This window comes from Lampetra planeri, chromosome 75 (genome assembly GCF_965212315.1).
Source record: "Lampetra planeri chromosome 75, kcLamPlan1.2.h2, whole genome shotgun sequence".
In the NCBI taxonomy this organism is placed as follows: Eukaryota; Metazoa; Chordata; class Hyperoartia; order Petromyzontiformes; family Petromyzontidae; genus Lampetra; species Lampetra planeri.
Window position 1 is genome coordinate 2,095,356 of NC_136180.1, and position 20,663 is coordinate 2,116,018.

At 47.0% G+C, this 20,663-nt stretch overlaps 1 long non-coding RNA gene across 1 annotated transcript in view; it reads left to right on the forward strand.

The window, feature by feature from the left end:
• The window catches only part of LOC144737885 (uncharacterized), a 36,902-nt gene extending 16,459 nt beyond the window's left edge, over positions 1–20,443 (forward strand). The window contains exon 4 of the long non-coding RNA XR_013589097.1: positions 19,150–20,443. This is a non-coding gene — a long non-coding RNA (uncharacterized LOC144737885). The remainder of the gene's footprint in view (positions 1–19,149) is intronic.
• The last annotated feature ends 220 nt before the right edge of the window (positions 20,444–20,663 follow it).

The following is a 20,663-nucleotide window of genomic DNA, read 5'->3' on the forward strand; positions in this document are numbered from 1 at the left end:
CCTGGTCAAGAGAAAACTGGGAACGACCAAGCAGATGCCATAGCAAAGGTGGGAAGCCTGGAAGGCACCCCGTGGAAGCTAGAAGACCAAACCGACAGAGACGGACAACCAGAGTCGACGAACCAAGACATCGCCGTGATAAGACTGGTCACAAGAAGTGGGAAGAACCCGGCAGAAGCTGGAACCAGAGCCCAATTGAACAGTGCCCAGCCTTCCGAAGACCTGATCAGAATGCAACAAGAGGATGAAACACTAAAGACCCTCGCCGATCATATCCAAGATCCAGCAGGAAAACCGATCACTACTGACAACTTGAATGACAACAAAGAGCTCGAGATCATGCATAGCCAAATCAAAAGGTTCTCAATGCGGAAAAGGCTACTGGTATATACAAACGAAAAAGACGGTCGACCTAGATGGGTAGTCCCCTCTCAATATCGGGAAATAATGTTACAACACGCCCACAATGAACCGTGCAGCGGCCACCGATGCGAGGTGAATACGGGACAGATGCTGCGACAGGTGGCCTACTGGCCAAAAATGGGGGAAGACATACACAAACATGTGTCCAACTGTCTCGTGTGTTGTAAGTACCAGCCAACGACTTCACAGCATAGGGCACCCCTACAGAGGAGGGGAACAGATTACCCTTGGTCCAACCTACAAATCGACTGGATAGGACCTGTCAACCGATCAACCAAAGGGAACAAGTACATGTTAACTGTGACCTGTGCATTCTCTAAATGGACAGAGTGTTTACCAGCACCCAACAACACCGCGGAAACGACCGCTGTCCTACTGATCAACCAAATATTCAGTAGATGGGGTCTACCGTCAACGATCGATTCAGACAAAGGAAGCCACTTCACAGCCGAGGTTATCACAGAAGTGTGGAAGATGTTGGGAGTAAAAAGACAATTACATGTCGCATACCATCCACAATCCTCAGGACAGGTGGAAAGAGCCAACAGGACCATCGTGAGCATCCTAAAGAAATATGTGTCTACCACGGGCCGCGACTGGGATACGAAACTACCCCTAGTCTTGATGGCCATGCGAGCCACACCCAACCGAGCTACAGGCAGGACACCCTTCGAGATCATGACAGGGAGGCTAATGACCCTCCCAGTACACCTGTTATATGTCCCAGCGGAGGACGAGACCCCGACGGCAATGACGCCAACTGAATACCTGACGGGACTCAGTAGTCACCTACAGAGCACCTTCGCTATGGTCAGGGACCAGTTGCAAGTAGAGGCTCAGGGGAGCAAAGCATACTATGACCAAAAAGCCAGCCACGCAGAATACCAGCTAGGAGACCAGGTGTGGTACCTCAATTACGAGAAAAGAAAACAGAAGTGCAGGAAATTCCTACCTTCCTGGACAGGACCACACGAGGTTGTTGACAAAATGTCCCCGGTAGTATATCAGCTAAAAATCACAAAGACAGGAAGAGAGCAGCAATACAAGTGGGTGCACATCAACCAAATCAAACCGTACCCTGTGCTGGTGGAGCAAGATGAGGAATAAAGGTGGAAAAGGAGGGGGGGAACTAAACTAATGGGCATATCACACTACGATAATGTGTAACATGTTTTCCAGGGAATGGCAGCCCTCCTGCTCACGCTCCTGCTAACGTACCTGGCCAAGCTAGAAGGGAGCCAAGGCCTGATGATGCCACCCAAGAATAACCGTAGAAACTATCTTTTTAACGATATCTCCTATAACACGTAGTCAATAGAATAATTTCTCCCTCCCTTATCGTGTTACCTTCCTTTAGAATTTTTTTTTTCCTCCTCTCTCTTGTCACATATAACCATGTTAAGTTGTGACACGTACGCGCGCGTTGTAAGGAAATAGCAGCAAAACTTGAGGACAATCGATGGTTCATGATGGAAGAAGGGTATACATTTTTTTTTAAAAATAACCCGTGGCCATTTGACCACTGGCCATTTTTAAAAGGGCGGAATGTTGTATCCTAAGCCTTCTTCCAAACTTGATATTTTTATATATTATCTTTTTACTTGATATATAATGAATGAAAACACCCCAAAAAGCAGCAGGCTGCAAAAACCAGGTGTTGTTAAGTAATGGACTGGAGGAGGGCTAGGATGACAGAATTTGCAACCTTGCTTCAAGGAAGGAGGGGGCCTGATGAACGGGCATATGTCACCCGTGCAGGCGGCAGAGACAGTGGGAGAGTCAGCCAGACATAATTAAGGCAAAAAGCCAACCATCCTGCATGGTTTTAAGGAATTAAATTATTAAATCCAGGGTGAGTGGTCAAATGAAGTGGGTCAGCAACGCTGTGTGCACAGGGGAGGGAGCTGATTAACAACCCTGCCCGGCTGAACCGTGAGGGGGCCTTTGACCTGAAATTAAGAATAACACTCCCAGAGCAGAAGGTTGGATGACCACAGTGAGACGAATAAGAGCGTTGTATATCAAGGATGCAGACTCAGCTGAATAACAAGGCTGCGGAGGTCACCAAAAGTTCGTGTTCGCCTAGTTAAGTCGAAAAGCTCAATTATTCTGTATTGCTATTAAACAACGTTAAAATCAGAATTTAACAACAGGGTAGGCTAAAGTTATTGATATTCACACCCACTCCAATTAAACCAGGCCACAAGTTACGCCTACTGAACCATCACCATCATTAAGTCAATATGAAATGTTATTTCCATACTTTAAAATACAACTCGACCCAAAGCATATGACAATCAGAACCTTCCTAAGTCAAAATTGAATCGCACCCAGACAGGAGCGAATAGTCGATATAAGGTTGAAGAGGGAAGGAAATTAAGAGCACGGCGAACTGCAAACGTAAGCGAAAAGCCGGGAACAACACACAGCCAGCAACAGCGAGTCGGGCTTCGACAGGCCATAAAGTAGGAATGACAACTCCCGGGGTCAGGGGACATCAGAAAAAGCAAGCAGACAAAAACCAGAACTGACTCCAAGGTACAACCGCCCTCACCTACAAGGAGTGACGGAAATTAATGAGGCCTTGAGTTAACGGCGTCAGCTGGACAGCAACAACAACGGCGAGCAGAGACAGAGTGAGGCAAAAACCTGCGAGGCTATGAAATGCAACTTCATGTCAGTGAAGCCTGACCAACAAGTTAAGTTAAAGACATCACAATACATAATATCGTACATAACATCAATGTTAACGCTATTCACCGTCAACTATATTCCGCTTATATAACCATGCAGACACCAAGGAATACGAATTCCTAGGATCAAGAAACTTACCCCTTAACCTAAGATATCGGAAATAAATTAATAATAATAAGCCTATGCATGAAAGACAAAAGTAAAACTTATGAAAAGCCAGGATAGCGGGATAAATCACCACCAGGTCGAAATAAAGTACATAATAAAGAGCGATGTTAAACCCAGGGTCGGAGAGAAAGGGAGATCCCGGCCGTCTTTGTATCCCCGCAGCACGGGATGGGAGTGTGTATGTGCTCGGGGAGGCACCTCCACTTGAGTCAAGCACCACGATGGGAAACGACACACCTGAGGTTACATACAGAATCATAACTGGGAAATGGTAAGGGACAAATGTTAATTTAAAACTTTTTAACCATGTCTTTGTGTGCTGTGAGGATCGGAGGGAGTGTGCCCCTCCCTCCAGGTCGTGCAACACGAACAGAGGTGCCTATGAGACGATTTGTAACGTCTGTGTTTTGGTTCATGAAGGAGGCCAGACAGAGAGACGACTTCGAGGCAATTTGTAACATCTGATTGTTTGCTCATGGATTTTATGGAGGGAGTATGACAACGGAAAATGCCGTGGGTGATGCACACAAGCACACGGACGTACGGACACACACATGAACACACCTACACACGGACAGATCCTGACACAGTAAATCAAAAGAAAACCCCGCCTTGTGGGCAGGACCCAAAGGGATTTTTCGGCATAAAAGAAAGGACCCTGAGCATTGGAAACCAGTTGGACCAGGAGAGTCAACTCATCACGAGGACGACCAACGGGTCGACTCATGAGCGAGCTCGACCGGAAGGGTCGGCTCGACTCATCAGCCGAGTTCGACCAAGAGGGTCGAACTCACCAGCCGAGCTGTGACTAACGGGTCGGCTCGACTCTTCAGCTTCTGGGACTCAGCCGAGTTCAGCCGGCTCTCGGGGCTCGACTCAAGCAGCTCCCCGTCTCCTCTGCAGGCGGGCAAGACCCGCTTGACAGCTCAACCTGCCGCGTCAGAGGCCCCTGCTGGCAGCCAGGGTCGCGGTTTGGAGACGAGAGGACGACGGTGCGCTGCGAGCGAGCTGCGGGCGCCACCTACCGACCGGGTTCCGAACTACGACAGCGTATCAACAGACATCCAACCAATTCCCCACGGCGACAGAGGAGCGACTAATACGTATGACGCGCACCGTCCCCTCACCACACGACCACCTGGCGTCTGTTTGACATAAAGAACCGACTCCGAACACTGACTATTGAAGACAACTCTTACCACTCAAACCCACTCGAACCCATAAGCCATCCGTGGCTGTGAAGAAAAACTCGAGACCGAGTGATGGCCATCCGTCATTTATAAGAGTATTATCTTTAATATTTAGTGGACTGTACTCTTAATCGCATAAATTCCCAACAGATCCATCAATACGAATTGATTCTTGGCACCTCCTTCCGCCGAGCCACTCTGTTGTCAGATAACCTGCGATGTATCTGTTGAGATTGGTGCCTTTAAGAATAATAACTGTTTTGATTGTGTTTTATCGCCGTATAATCTTTCAAGCATCTTTCATTCATTAACGTTAAGGTTTTCTTAGCATAGTATTTGCACGTTTTAACGACTCTCTCTCACTAACAACCATCGCGTTACGCGGGATCCATGTGCCGTTGTCAAGTGAAATCAGACAATCATTGATGATACTGTATTGATGCCGTGTTGACGTTCCGGGATTGAGAGTTCGCATACTATATCATAGTTGAGGTTGAATTAGTAATAAATTGATTAATACAGAAGTGGTTGTGTGATTCTTTCCTGAACTATGCATAAGATCTGCTTCTGCGTTGAGATCTGAACTTGGTGACCTTAATAAACACACTAACACATACTCAGTAAATGATAAAGCGATAACGGGGCGAACCGGGGACCTAAATAAGCGAGAATGAGACGAACCTAGACAACGAGGCCGAGTTAATCTAAGTTAATCTTGTATACTTACACCACACCTGCATAACTGCATACGATTAATTGCCTTATTCCGATCGATAACCCACCCTCGTCACCGAGGCGGAGTCTGGTTATCATAACGACTTGCATTATCATAATTACACCCACTCGCATAATTACTACAATTACCTCTCGAATTGGCATAATTAAATGTGCGTAATTACATGGATTAAAGTATTTCCGGATAATTACACCTTTGGCCAAATTTCGATTGATTATTATTATTTTCACTGAATATTCATAACCCACATATACAACATAATAATTTCACCCACGCACGCATACAACACATCAAAATTTTCACACCCAACATATACAACATAATGGGGGCTCGGGTCCGGGATTTCTCGCAGACAGTTTATGCATGAATTCAGGAACGAACCACTGTTGTGTTAATCAAAGAGTTGTGAACTAACGTTGCTTTGTGATTGTAAACGGGCGTAAAACAAAAAACGCGCTCTGAAGGGAAATACCAGAGTAGCAGAGTATAACAAAGACAGCTGGGCTGAAATTATTTGCTCGAGTTGAACTGACGCATCCTGTGATACAATTGTGTATAGGTGCGCTGAAGGGGAATTCTAGAGTAACTCACGCCGCACATGAGATGTTAGAATTAAGATACACTCTTAAGTCTGTTAACCACACTACGTAATAGAGATGGCGCAGGATCCACAACGTTCTGAGGTTGACACACCAACGCATAACACTGATACAGAGTGGACCTCGGAGGAGGAGATGGAATCTATGGAAAAACAATATCGGGAATTTGTGTTAAAACGCACTGGACGGACTGCTAGCCAGCAGACGGAGCAGAGAGATATATGGGAGGGGTGCCATACAGAAGATGTTAAAGCCCATAGAAGGAAACTACTTAAGGACGTGATGAAATGTGGCAAAGCCAAACGTGACGTAAAAATTGCAGAAATAGCGAGGGTAGACTCGTACCTCCTCGCACAGACAGACAGAGAAAGATTATGGAATGAGGAAAAATTTGAAAGGGAAAGACAAGAGAAACTGTCCTTAATGGAGCAGGTAGAGAATCTGCACACCCTCGTGAGAGAGAAAGAATCCGCACTAAATGCACCAGTGAAACACCCAGACGCTGATACACAGAACACATACGGGAGTAACAATTTACCACACTCCGAGCCACGTGGACGTAGCCCAGGGCCAGATCCCACAATGAGTATGGCTACTGTGCAAAGCAATTTTGATGAAGTAACACCCTCGCAAATCGAGGAGAGAGAAGAGGAAATAATAATACAAACGGGAAAACATGAGGCCGACCACACCAACGTTAGAGAGAGACAAATAATTAACCCTAAGTCATCAGGATACACTGTAATGATAGGGCGGAGAAGGGCGGAGCTGGTGCAAGACGGGAAACATGACCTAAACAGCACACCAGGCAGACGCACGCTACGCAAGTATGACCGACATGATGCAGGTGACAGAGACAGCTCACCAGAGAAACGCACCTCGCACAAACACGACCAACACGACACGGATAACAGACACAGCTCACCAGAGAGACACACCTCACGCAAACATGACAGACGCACCTCACGTAAACATGACAGACACAGCTCACCAGAGAGACACACTTCACACAAACATGACCGACATGATGCAGATGACAGACACAGCTCACCAGAGAGACACACCTCACGCAAACATGACAGACACAGCTCACCAGAGAGACGCACCTCACGTAAACATGACAGACACAGCTCACCAGAGAGACACACTTCACACAAACATGACCGACATGATGCAGATGACAGACACAGCTCACCAGAGAGACACACCTCACGCGAACATGGCAGACACAGCTCACCAGAGAGACACACTTCACACAAACATGACCGACATGATGCAGATGACAGAGACAGCTCACCAGAGAGACACACCTCACGCAAACATGACAGACACGATGCAGATGACAGACACCGCTCACCAGAGAGACGCACCTCACGCAAACATAACAGACACAGCTCACCAGAGAGACGCACCTCACGCAAACATGACAGACACACCTCACACGAACATGACCGACATGATGCAGATGACAGACACAGCTCACCAGAGAGACACACCTCACGCAAACATGACAGACACGATGCAGATGACAGACACCGCTCACCAGAGAGACGCACCTCACGTAAACATTATCAACACGACAGGGGTAACAGAGAAAGCTCACCAGAGGGACGCATGACCCGTAAAAATCACCCACGCAAAACCACCCGCACCACAGATGACAGAGACAGGAATCCCGATAACCATGAAGCACGAGACAAACGTAAATACAACACCTCACCTAGCAGGCACTACACATGTAGTAGGCAGCATGAAGGTCAAAGACAAAAACACTCACCACATAGACACCGCTCAAGGAGATCACGCACACCAACCCACAAACACGAATCACAAGACCCACATAAGGAAAACAAGAGACACAGACACGGGAAACATGACAACAGGGATAGTGGAGACAAGGGTAGCTCAAGTGAGCACTCCTCAGGAACCGACACCACTGATGACGAACAACACACTTTTAACAGTAAGACACTAAAACTAATGGACAAAGCACTCGTGAGAATTCCCTACTTCGATCCACATAACAAGAACAGGGACATACACACTTACATAGCTACGGTAGAACAGGAGGCTAAGATCCGGGGTCTGGGTAAATCAGCAGAAAAGGCATGTTTATTATCAAGGAGCCTACATGAACCCGCCAGACCATGGGTAGCCTCCCTGCCAAATAGGGTGAAGAGTGACTTTAAACAATTGAGCCGAGCAGTAGTTAAGAGATTTGGGGAATACTCCACACTATCCGAAGGATTGAACGCGGCAAAGTTGATGACCCAGCGTGTAGACGAAGACCCACGAGATTATCTCCTACGCCTTAAGAAAGCATATTACGCAGGGGACGGGGACAATGCCCAGGGAGATAAGACAGTTTTAAAAGTGATGTTCTTTCAATCATTGAGACCTGAAATAGTGAGAATAGTAGGAATGATGTTGGACCCCGAGACTGCCTCCCTACGCCAGATTGAAAGCAAGGCCCACACGGCCTGGGTGAACGGACGGAAAACCACTAGCATAGCCAAAACCCACATCGTCACCAGAGATAAAGAATGCCTCGATCTGGAGGGAAGCGAATCTCCAAGGAATAATATTAGCGCCACACGGGGTGGACATGAATTCCCCCAGGAGAGGGCGCCTAACCCAATAGAATCAACACCCGTCTACAACACGCTGAACAACGTTCCACGTGGGGGGAGGGACGAGTCCAGGGGAACCTGGCACCCACAGCCGCCACCACCATGGAATGCAGGAGAGGGCGGAGGCTGGAATTATGGAGGAGGAAGAGCGAGTGACGGGCCATACCTACCCCGCGGAGGCCGACGCCCACCAAACCAGTCACCATATCGTTCCCTACTGCCGCCTCCACTAACCATAGAGCATAGACCACCGTTAGCTAACAGGAATCGATATGCTCACCACATCAGGATGGAAAAAGAGCTCCTAGGGAGTATGAAGACTCCCATGCAAATAGCGAAGGGAAGAATACCAACTATACCCACACAGGAGGAGGACACACCCAGAGCAAAGGTAGCCCAAGTGAACGTAGGGAAGACAAGAAGCCCCGAAGCAATCACCGAAGTAGTACCAGAGGAAAAAGGGTACCATCTGGGGGAATTGATTCCCGTAGGACCAGTCGGACGAGTCCACGTGGAGGTAATACTGCAAGACACCCTGACCAGCCAGGGCCTTTGGGATACTGGAGCAGAAATATCCATGATATCCAGAGAATTATTTGACGAACTCCAGACTGCCCTCCAGAGGAAGAATGAAACACTACAGATGATGCCAAGTAACCTTACCTACTCAGGATGTGAAGGGACCCACATGCGACCATTGGGCAAAGTTATGACGAAGTTGACGTTCAACAAAATCAACATGAACCATCCCCTATACGTCGTACGGAGCCCCGGAAAAGAGTTGATCATTGGGATAGAACTAATGAATCGCCTGAAACCCATTATGAACCTTGAATCCCAACAAATTTGGGCACAATCAATGCCGGAGCAACAAAGGGACTCAGAAGATGAAGACGTTGTGGAAGACTCCACGGGAATCCAAGTGATAACACAAGAGCTCAACGTCCTATCAACGACAATCAGGAACGAAGACGAAGACCCAGCAGGAATTCGAATCACTCAGCTAATGACTAACAGACTGAGAGAAGACCGAAAGGAAGCCGACTTAGAGTCAGTATCACTAAATGACCGTCCCCTCATGGAGTATATACCGCCCCCTGGAGGCCAAACCGACGAACTGCAAACTGATGAAGGAGAACACGAGGGCAAGAGCGTATTACCCTCGGATGAAGCCAAGGCAACTCAACCGATAGTAACGCAAAAGGAACTTTCAACCGAGCCGCCCGAAACCACAAAGGCCTTAGACCCAGGACAAGGAGTCTCCCTAATAGAAGAACAAATCGAACAACAAATTGAAGCAGCAGACGCCCTCGAGAACGACACTCAACGAAATGAGCTTCGCCAACTGCTCCACAAATACCACTCCCTGTTCTCAGAAGACCCCTATGATTGCGGCAAAACCGACCTACACGTGGTATCTATTCCCACACTGGAAGGAGCGCCAGCGGTATATGTGAAACAATACAAGATTCCACTGGCTGCCTACGAATCCATCCAAGAAACCTTGGAGAACCTACTCAAGAAGAATATAATTCGAGAATGCAACTCAACCTACAACTCACCGATTTGGCCTGTATTGAAACCCACAGGCAAGTGGCGACTCACCATCGACTATAGGCAACTCAACAAAACGGTTCCCCTATCTCGATGGCCAATGGCAGAGATCGACCAGAATCTCAACCAAATAAAAGGCGCAAAAATTCTCACCACCATGGATCTATCAAATGGCTTCTGGACCATGCCTGTGAAAGAAGCGGATCAATACAAGTTGGCATTTACATTCAATGGAATACAGTATACTTGGAACCGATGTCCATTTGGATACTCAAATTCACCTGCGGACTTTAACATATTCCTACACAAGGCAATGGACGACGCAAAAGAGCGAGGTACCATCGTCTATGTCGACGATATACTGGTCAAGGACTCCTCATGGGAAGAACACCGCGAGAGCCTCCAGCATACCCTCGATCAGTTAAAGGAAGCAGGCGCAAAGATTTCAATACAAAAAGGACAGTGGGCACGCAAGAGGGTGGACTACCTCGGGCTCCAGGTCGGCACTGAGGGACTGTTACCCCAAACCAAAAGACTTGGAGCCCTCCTCGCACTCAAATCGCCCACCACAGTCACGACCCTTCGGAGCTTCTTAGGAATTTGCAACTACCTTCGACAGTTCGTGGACGACTACGCAGGAATCGTTCGACCCTTAGTCAAACTACTGCAAAAAGACGAACCATGGGAGTGGGGACAGGAACAGGAAGCCGCAGAAAAAGAATTAAAACGACAGATCACAGAGGCATCCTGCCTAGCATACCCAGAGAAAGGGAAATAATACTACCTGGAGACCGCATACTCAGATCATAGTATCAGCTCGGTACTGTACCAGAGACAGGAAGCAGAGAAACGAGTTATTGCCTATGCCAGCAAAGCCCTCCGGGGAGTGGAGATGAAGTTCTCCGAGTGTGAGAAGGCGATATTTGGAAACATCTGGGCCATACAACATTTTCGGAACTTGTTGAACGGAGAGAAGATCATCCTGGAAACGAATCATGAATCCTTGGCATACCTCAACAGTAAGAAGATTCGAGAGGGCCGCGTCACCAGCAGCCGAATAGCCAGCTGGGCACTGACACTCCAAGGCCTACCAATCACAGTGAAATACGCAAAAAACAAGAAAAGTCCAATGGCCCAAGGTCTTGCCGATTTACATGATTGTACCTTTGACAGCGTAGAAGCAGAGGACGAAAAGATACCTCCGGAGGACAACAGGTACCTGCCCTTCAGGAAGGAGACATGTGCCGACCTACCAGTGGTATACATCGATGGATGCTCCAAGATGAAGGAGAACAAGCTTCACGCTGGGTCAGGAGTCATTTGGGAAACTGGCCCACTCACAGGGATTCAAGAGGGATTTCAGCTGGGACCAAAGTCAAACCAGTATGCAGAGTTGGTCGGGGTACACATCGCTGTCCAAATGGCATCCGATAACCAAATACGGACCATGGTGGTGTGCACTGATTCCAACTACGTACAGCACAGCTTCCTGCACCACCTACCCATATGGAAAAAAAACGGGATGAAGAACCATAGGAATAAACCAATTCACCATCGAGAACTATTCGAGGCCATAGATAAGATGGTTCAGAACAAGGATATGAAGATATTTTGGAAGAAAGTCAAAGGGCACTCCAAGATACCTGGTCAAGAGAAAACTGGGAACGACCAAGCAGATGCCATAGCAAAGGTGGGAAGCCTGGAAGGCACCCCGTGGAAGCTAGAAGACCAAACCGACAGAGACGGACAACCAGAGTCGACGAACCAAGACATCGCCGTGATAAGACTGGTCACAAGAAGTGGGAAGAACCCGGCAGAAGCTGGAACCAGAGCCCAATTGAACAGTGCCCAGCCTTCCGAAGACCTGATCAGAATGCAACAAGAGGATGAAACACTAAAGACCCTCGCCGATCATATCCAAGATCCAGCAGGAAAACCGATCACTACTGACAACTTGAATGACAACAAAGAGCTCGAGATCATGCATAGCCAAATCAAAAGGTTCTCAATGCGGAAAAGGCTACTGGTATATACAAACGAAAAAGACGGTCGACCTAGATGGGTAGTCCCCTCTCAATATCGGGAAATAATGTTACAACACGCCCACAATGAACCGTGCAGCGGCCACCGATGCGAGGTGAATACGGGACAGATGCTGCGACAGGTGGCCTACTGGCCAAAAATGGGGGAAGACATACACAAACATGTGTCCAACTGTCTCGTGTGTTGTAAGTACCAGCCAACGACTTCACAGCATAGGGCACCCCTACAGAGGAGGGGAACAGATTACCCTTGGTCCAACCTACAAATCGACTGGATAGGACCTGTCAACCGATCAACCAAAGGGAACAAGTACATGTTAACTGTGACCTGTGCATTCTCTAAATGGACAGAGTGTTTACCAGCACCCAACAACACCGCGGAAACGACCGCTGTCCTACTGATCAACCAAATATTCAGTAGATGGGGTCTACCGTCAACGATCGATTCAGACAAAGGAAGCCACTTCACAGCCGAGGTTATCACAGAAGTGTGGAAGATGTTGGGAGTAAAAAGACAATTACATGTCGCATACCATCCACAATCCTCAGGACAGGTGGAAAGAGCCAACAGGACCATCGTGAGCATCCTAAAGAAATATGTGTCTACCACGGGCCGCGACTGGGATACGAAACTACCCCTAGTCTTGATGGCCATGCGAGCCACACCCAACCGAGCTACAGGCAGGACACCCTTCGAGATCATGACAGGGAGGCTAATGACCCTCCCAGTACACCTGTTATATGTCCCAGCGGAGGACGAGACCCCGACGGCAATGACGCCAACTGAATACCTGACGGGACTCAGTAGTCACCTACAGAGCACCTTCGCTATGGTCAGGGACCAGTTGCAAGTAGAGGCTCAGGGGAGCAAAGCATACTATGACCAAAAAGCCAGCCACGCAGAATACCAGCTAGGAGACCAGGTGTGGTACCTCAATTACGAGAAAAGAAAACAGAAGTGCAGGAAATTCCTACCTTCCTGGACAGGACCACACGAGGTTGTTGACAAAATGTCCCCGGTAGTATATCAGCTAAAAATCACAAAGACAGGAAGAGAGCAGCAATACAAGTGGGTGCACATCAACCAAATCAAACCGTACCCTGTGCTGGTGGAGCAAGATGAGGAATAAAGGTGGAAAAGGGGGGGGGGAACTAAACTAATGGGCATATCACACTACGATAATGTGTAACATGTTTTCCAGGGAATGGCAGCCCTCCTGCTCACGCTCCTGCTAACGTACCTGGCCAAGCTAGAAGGGAGCCAAGGCCTGATGATGCCACCCAAGAATAACCGTAGAAACTATCTTTTTAACGATATCTCCTATAACACGTAGTCAATAGAATAATTTCTCCCTCCCTTATCGTGTTACCTTCCTTTAGAATTTTTTTTTTCCTCCTCTCTCTTGTCACATATAACCATGTTAAGTTGTGACACGTACGCGCGCGTTGTAAGGAAATAGCAGCAAAACTTGAGGACAATCGATGGTTCATGATGGAAGAAGGGTATACATTTTTTTTTTTTTAAATAACCCGTGGCCATTTGACCACTGGCCATTTTTAAAAGGGCGGAATGTTGTATCCTAAGCCTTCTTCCAAACTTGATATTTTTATATATTATCTTTTTACTTGATATATAATGAATGAAAACACCCCAAAAAGCAGCAGGCTGCAAAAACCAGGTGTTGTTAAGTAATGGACTGGAGGAGGGCTAGGATGACAGAATTTGCAACCTTGCTTCAAGGAAGGAGGGGGCCTGATGAACGGGCATATGTCACCCGTGCAGGCGGCAGAGACAGTGGGAGAGTCAGCCAGACATAATTAAGGCAAAAAGCCAACCATCCTGCATGGTTTTAAGGAATTAAATTATTAAATCCAGGGTGAGTGGTCAAATGAAGTGGGTCAGCAACGCTGTGTGCACAGGGGAGGGAGCTGATTAACAACCCTGCCCGGCTGAACCGTGAGGGGGCCTTTGACCTGAAATTAAGAATAACACTCCCAGAGCAGAAGGTTGGATGACCACAGTGAGACGAATAAGAGCGTTGTATATCAAGGATGCAGACTCAGCTGAATAACAAGGCTGCGGAGGTCACCAAAAGTTCGTGTTCGCCTAGTTAAGTCGAAAAGCTCAATTATTCTGTATTGCTATTAAAGCAACGTTAAAATCAGAATTTAACAACAGGGTAGGCTAAAGTTATTTATATTCACACCCACTCCAATTAAACCAGGCCACAAGTTACGCCTACTGAACCATCACCATCATTAAGTCAATATGAAATGTTATTTCCATACTTTAAAATACAACTCGACCCAAAGCATATGACAATCAGAACCTTCCTAAGTCAAAATTGAATCGCACCCAGACAGGAGCGAATAGTCGATATAAGGTTGAAGAGGGAAGGAAATTAAGAGCACGGCGAACTGCAAACGTAAGCGAAAAGCCGGGAACAACACACAGCCAGCAACAGCGAGTCGGGCTTCGACAGGCCATAAAGTAGGAATGACAACTCCCGGGGTCAGGGGACATCAGAAAAAGCAAGCAGACAAAAACCAGAACTGACTCCAAGGTACAACCGCCCTCACCTACAAGGAGTGACGGAAATTAATGAGGCCTTGAGTTAACGGCGTCAGCTGGACAGCAACAACAACGGCGAGCAGAGACAGAGTGAGGCAAAAACCTGCGAGGCTATGAAATGCAACTTCATGTCAGTGAAGCCTGACCAACAAGTTAAGTTAAAGACATCACAATACATAATATCGTACATAACATCAATGTTAACGCTATTCACCGTCAACTATATTCCGCTTATATAACCATGCAGACACCAAGGAATACGAATTCCTAGGATCAAGAAACTTACCCCTTAACCTAAGATATCGGAAATAAATTAATAATAATAAGCCTATGCATGAAAGACAAAAGTAAAACTTATGAAAAGCCAGGATAGCGGGATAAATCACCACCAGGTCGAAATAAAGTACATAATAAAGAGCGATGTTAAACCCAGGGTCGGAGAGAAAGGGAGATCCCGGCCGTCTTTGTATCCCCGCAGCACGGGATGGGAGTGTGTATGTGCTCGGGGAGGCACCTCCACTTGAGTCAAGCACCACGATGGGAAACGACACACCTGAGGTTACATACAGAATCATAACTGGGAAATGGTAAGGGACAAATGTTAATTTAAAACTTTTTAACCATGTCTTTGTGTGCTGTGAGGATCGGAGGGAGTGTGCCCCTCCCTCCAGGTCGTGCAACACGAACAGAGGTGCCTATGAGACGATTTGTAACGTCTGTGTTTTGGTTCATGAAGGAGGCCAGACAGAGAGACGACTTCGAGGCAATTTGTAACATCTGATTGTTTGCTCATGGATTTTATGGAGGGAGTATGACAACGGAAAATGCCGTGGGTGATGCACACAAGCACACGGACGTACGGACACACACATGAACACACCTACACACGGACAGATCCTGACACAGTAAATCAAAAGAAAACCCCGCCTTGTGGGCAGGACCCAAAGGGATTTTTCGGCATAAAAGAAAGGACCCTAAGCATTGGAAACCAGTTGGACCAGGAGAGTCAACTCATCACGAGGACGACCAACGGGTCGACTCATGAGCGAGCTCGACCGGAAGGGTCGGCTCGACTCATCAGCCGAGTTCGACCAAGAGGGTCGAACTCACCAGCCGAGCTGTGACTAACGGGTCGGCTCGACTCTTCAGCTTCTGGGACTCAGCCGAGTTCAGCCGGCTCTCGGGGCTCGACTCAAGCAGCTCCCCGTCTCCTCTGCAGGCGGGCAAGACCCGCTTGACAGCTCAACCTGCCGCGTCAGAGGCCCCTGCTGGCAGCCAGGGTCGCGGTTTGGAGACGAGAGGACGACGGTGCGCTGCGAGCGAGCTGCGGGCGCCACCTACCGACCGGGTTCCGAACTACGACAGCGTATCAACAGACATCCAACCAATTCCCCACGGCGACAGAGGAGCGACTAATACGTATGACGCGCACCGTCCCCTCACCACACGACCACCTGGCGTCTGTTTGACATAAAGAACCGACTCCGAACACTGACTATTGAAGACAACTCTTACCACTCAAACCCACTCGAACCCATAAGCCATCCGTGGCTGTGAAGAAAAACTCGAGACCGAGTGATGGCCATCCGTCATTTATAAGAGTATTATCTTTAATATTTAGTGGACTGTACTCTTAATCGCATAAATTCCCAACAGATCCATCAATACGAATTGATTCTTGGCACCTCCTTCCGCCGAGCCACTCTGTTGTCAGATAACCTGCGATGTATCTGTTGAGATTGGTGCCTTTAAGAATAATAACTGTTTTGATTGTGTTTTATCGCCGTATAATCTTTCAAGCATCTTTCATTCATTAACGTTAAGGTTTTCTTAGCATAGTATTTGCACGTTTTAACGACTCTCTCTCACTAACAACCATCGCGTTACGCGGGATCCATGTGCCGTTGTCAAGTGAAATCAGACAATCATTGATGATACTGTATTGATGCCGTGTTGACGTTCCGGGATTGAGAGTTCGCATACTATATCATAGTTGAGGTTGAATTAGTAATAAATTGATTAATACAGAAGTGGTTGTGTGATTCTTTCCTGAAGTCTATGCATAAGATCTGCTTCTGCGTTGAGATCTGAACTTGGTGACCTTAATAAACACACTAACACATACTCAGTAAATGTTAAAGCGATAACGGGGCGAACCGGGGACCTAAGATAAGCGAGAATGAGACGAACCTAGACAACGATGCCGAGTTAATCTAAGTTAATCTTGTATACTTACACCACACCTGCATAACTGCATACGATTAATTGCCTTATTCCGATCGATAACCCACCCTCGTCACCGAGGCGGGGTCTGGTTATCATAACGACTTGCATTATCATAATTACACCCACTCGCATAATTACTACAATTACCTCTCGAATTGGCATAATTAAATGTGCGTAATTACATGGATTAAAGTATTTCCGGATAATTACACCTTTGGCCAAATTTCGATTGATTATTATTATTTTCACTGAATATTCATAACCCACATATACAACATAATAATTTCACCCACGCACGCATACAACACATCAAAATTTTCACACCCAACATATACAACAGGTGCGTGAAATCTATCGATCTCAATCTTTTGAAGACTCAATTTTTCTTCTTCTGCAAAATTCTGGCTATCACCTGATAAAGCTGGTTGTTGATGTTATCACCAGCGAAACATCACGGTACTTGAATTGTAAATGTTGTGGGTTGACTTTCCAACACACCGGCGTGTTGAGGTAGTAACTAATTGGCACGTTTTGTTGACATGACAATCCTTAATATTTGGCTGTCAGGTCGTGGCGGTTTTAACGACACTTATGTTTATGCGATCTAACCCACAAATGTGTATTTATGGATAATATTGGTCGCGAAAACTAATTTCTTGAGAACTGCTTTTTGTATTTAGTTTGTTGTCCTTCCCAAGCACCTCCGATAAGCACGGTTGGCTATGTACTGTGTGAAAGACGTTCAACACCCATAAATGCATGAACTCAATACTGCACATAGACGTAACACTGCTCATAGACTCAACGATTCCCATACACTCAACACTGCCCATGGAGTTAACTCTGCACCGCGGCAACATCCTGCATCACATTGGAACCGTGTAGTTTGCTGTGCTGCCCTCTGCTGCCCTATGTGAATGAGTGGGCCAGTGAGTGGGTGAGTGAGGTGGGTGGATGAATGGATGAGTGAGTATGTAAGTGGTTGGGTGAGTGAGTGGGAGGGTAAGTGAGTGAGTTGTAGTGACCTACAGTGTGGTGAACATTGGGTGAGACAGTCAGTATCTGGTAGACTATAGGTGGGGGGGGATCAACAAAGTGAGTCTTAGAGGCAACTATGACCATGATCGTAGCTGGAGAAAAGTGATAAGGAGATGAGTGAGCGAGTGATTGGAATACATCAGTGAGCTCTGAATGAGCAATAAACCTAGAAGGGTTAATGAGTGAGGCGGGTGGATGAACGGGTGACTGGGTGAATAAATGTGGGTGAGTGAATGAATGGATGAGTCGGTGTGTGAGTAGCTGAGCGAATGAGTAAATGGCTGACTCAGTGACTGGCAGTGCGAATGACTGGCTAGCTGGTTGAGTGAGGGAGTGATTTAAGTAAATCAGCGAATGCTGGATCATGAATCAACCAGCCTACTGCTTTACTCTGAATTGTATGGGTGAATAAGTAGGCGATTGAGCTAATAAGTGACGGGGTGAATGAATAAATGCAGCGTGATTCAGTGCTGAGTGAATTAGATACTGGGGAAATTATTAAGTGTCTGGCTGAGTAACTGCCTGGCTGCACGAATGACTGGCTGAGTGAGTGAGCGAGTGACTTGAGTAAATCACTGAGTGCTGGATAATTGGTCACCCCGACTGCTACTCCCATCTGAATTATACCGGGTGTAGCAGTGAGATAGCAACTGGCAGCTCCTGCTGCTGCTGCTCCACCACTCGAGATACGGTGACAGCAGCAGCAGGATTCCATCTTGGGCCGAATTACTCCGTTTTGTGTGGCTGCCTAATATTGGAAGGAAGAGCATTCCAGATGGCCGCAGAAGCATATATGACAGCGTCCGATGCAGTTACCGTCTTTATACGATGGTAAGCCAAAATCCACTGCAAGGATGACTGGAGTCTGCTCCTTAAGGAAATTACCGAGCTATTGTGGTTCATTTGTGAGAAGAACTTTGTTTGTGTAATGAGTGCGACCTTATAATGTACTCATTTGGCAACTGGAAGACAATGCAGCTCAGCGAGCACTGGAAAGACACGGTCGAATCTTGCAGTACCCATTACACTAGGAATTCAGCGACCCGAGGTCTATTACAGCTCACGGCCAACACGATTATTTGACCCTTAGATAGACTCAGTCTCAAATGAGTACCTGGTGTGGTGCATCAAAACATGGCCATTGTAGAGACAATGGCGATTGGGCGTGGTGTTGGCCACCCACCCTCTGTGCCTTTCCGGCCTTCACATGTGTTTCTTGCTAACAGTACCTACAATCTGGTATGTAGGCGAAACCTGGGATCTTTGTCTTTGGGCAGATCGTGTACGCAAGCCTTCAAACAGAGCATCTACCGCCTTGCGCGCTGCCTCGCCGACCTCATGGAGAAGACATCACGGTGTACGTGACCATCGCGACATTCAGTGGGGAGAACGAACTTCCAGACTGAAGGGAGTCACGAGAATAAACAACAAAAGCAGTAGTTGGACAATGCCTTAACCACCAAACTGAACTTTTATTTTACCAGATGAGGCCCCACTGAACTATATAGATAGCTCTTTTTCAGAAGCGACCTGACCACAAATGACAACTCAACGAAGTGGCTTATTAAGTGGAAATATATTGGAGCAAAACTCTCAACGCATGTTTCTAATGTGGAGGGAAAAACCAGAGCACCCGGACAAAAATCCACGCGACCATGCTGCGAACATGCACACTCTAAATATACAGCAGGCGTCAGTGTCGGGATCGAACTCACGACCTCCTGTATACCAGATGAGTTTGTTAACATCTCCTAACCACCGCGGCAACAAGAAGAACGACAATCTGCTATCAATCGACTGGCCAGGGGGAGGCTCTCCTCCCCCATGCGGCCTGTTATGCACCATACTTTAAAGCTGTTCAACACGGGGTTTGGTGGAAGACTGGGAGGTGTCCACCACTGGTGTTCGAATGTCATCAGCAATAGCCTCTGGACTGTGTGCGTGTATGTAGGGAGAGGTGGTGTAGCGGTTAGTGCGCTGCGCTATGTACCTGGCCACCCGGGTTTGATTCCCGATCACAGCCAATACCTGTAACGATTAATCTGAACCGGTCCTGGGCCTTCCCTAGGTCGACTCAGCCTCAAAACGAGTACAACGCCACCTTGGGAGACAAAAGCGGCCGGACGTGGTGCTGGCCACCCACCCCATTGTGTACCGTGTGTGCTTTCATTAGGTGCTCGTTAACAGCACTTGCCCCAAAAGTCTGTAAGGCTATTCGGGGCATGTGTATCCTTGTTTGAAAATCATGAATTAGTTATCATGAAAATAGCTGTAATGTATTAAATCACTTTTTTACGGGGAGTCCCTAACTTTCGAATGGGTTCCATTCGTGAGGGGCCTTGAGTAAGTCGAACGGTTCATACGTCGGGACACAAGAATGTGGTGCTGCATGTATTTACATGTGCATACGGTCAATGCTATAAATATGTTACGTTTCAACAAGAGGGAAGTATTATTAAACTCATAAATGAGAAGAAATGTACATTTGCATGTAATACTGTAATAAATACTGTTCCTTGACAACTTTAAAATTCTCACTTTAGGAAAATAAACAGTTTCAATCAATATCAATAGGTCATACAATCCATTTGTAGTTTCTGCCAAGTAACAACCTTGGTATTTTGCCATTCATAATAATGATTTTTTGTAAAACTGCGTAAATACAAATGTATTGTGAACCCACCACCACTCGACACAGCCAATCAGTAAGGGTTGTCACGTGAATAAAACGTGCAAATTAGCTACTACTTCAGCACATCGGTGTGATGGAGAGTAAACCCACAACATTTAC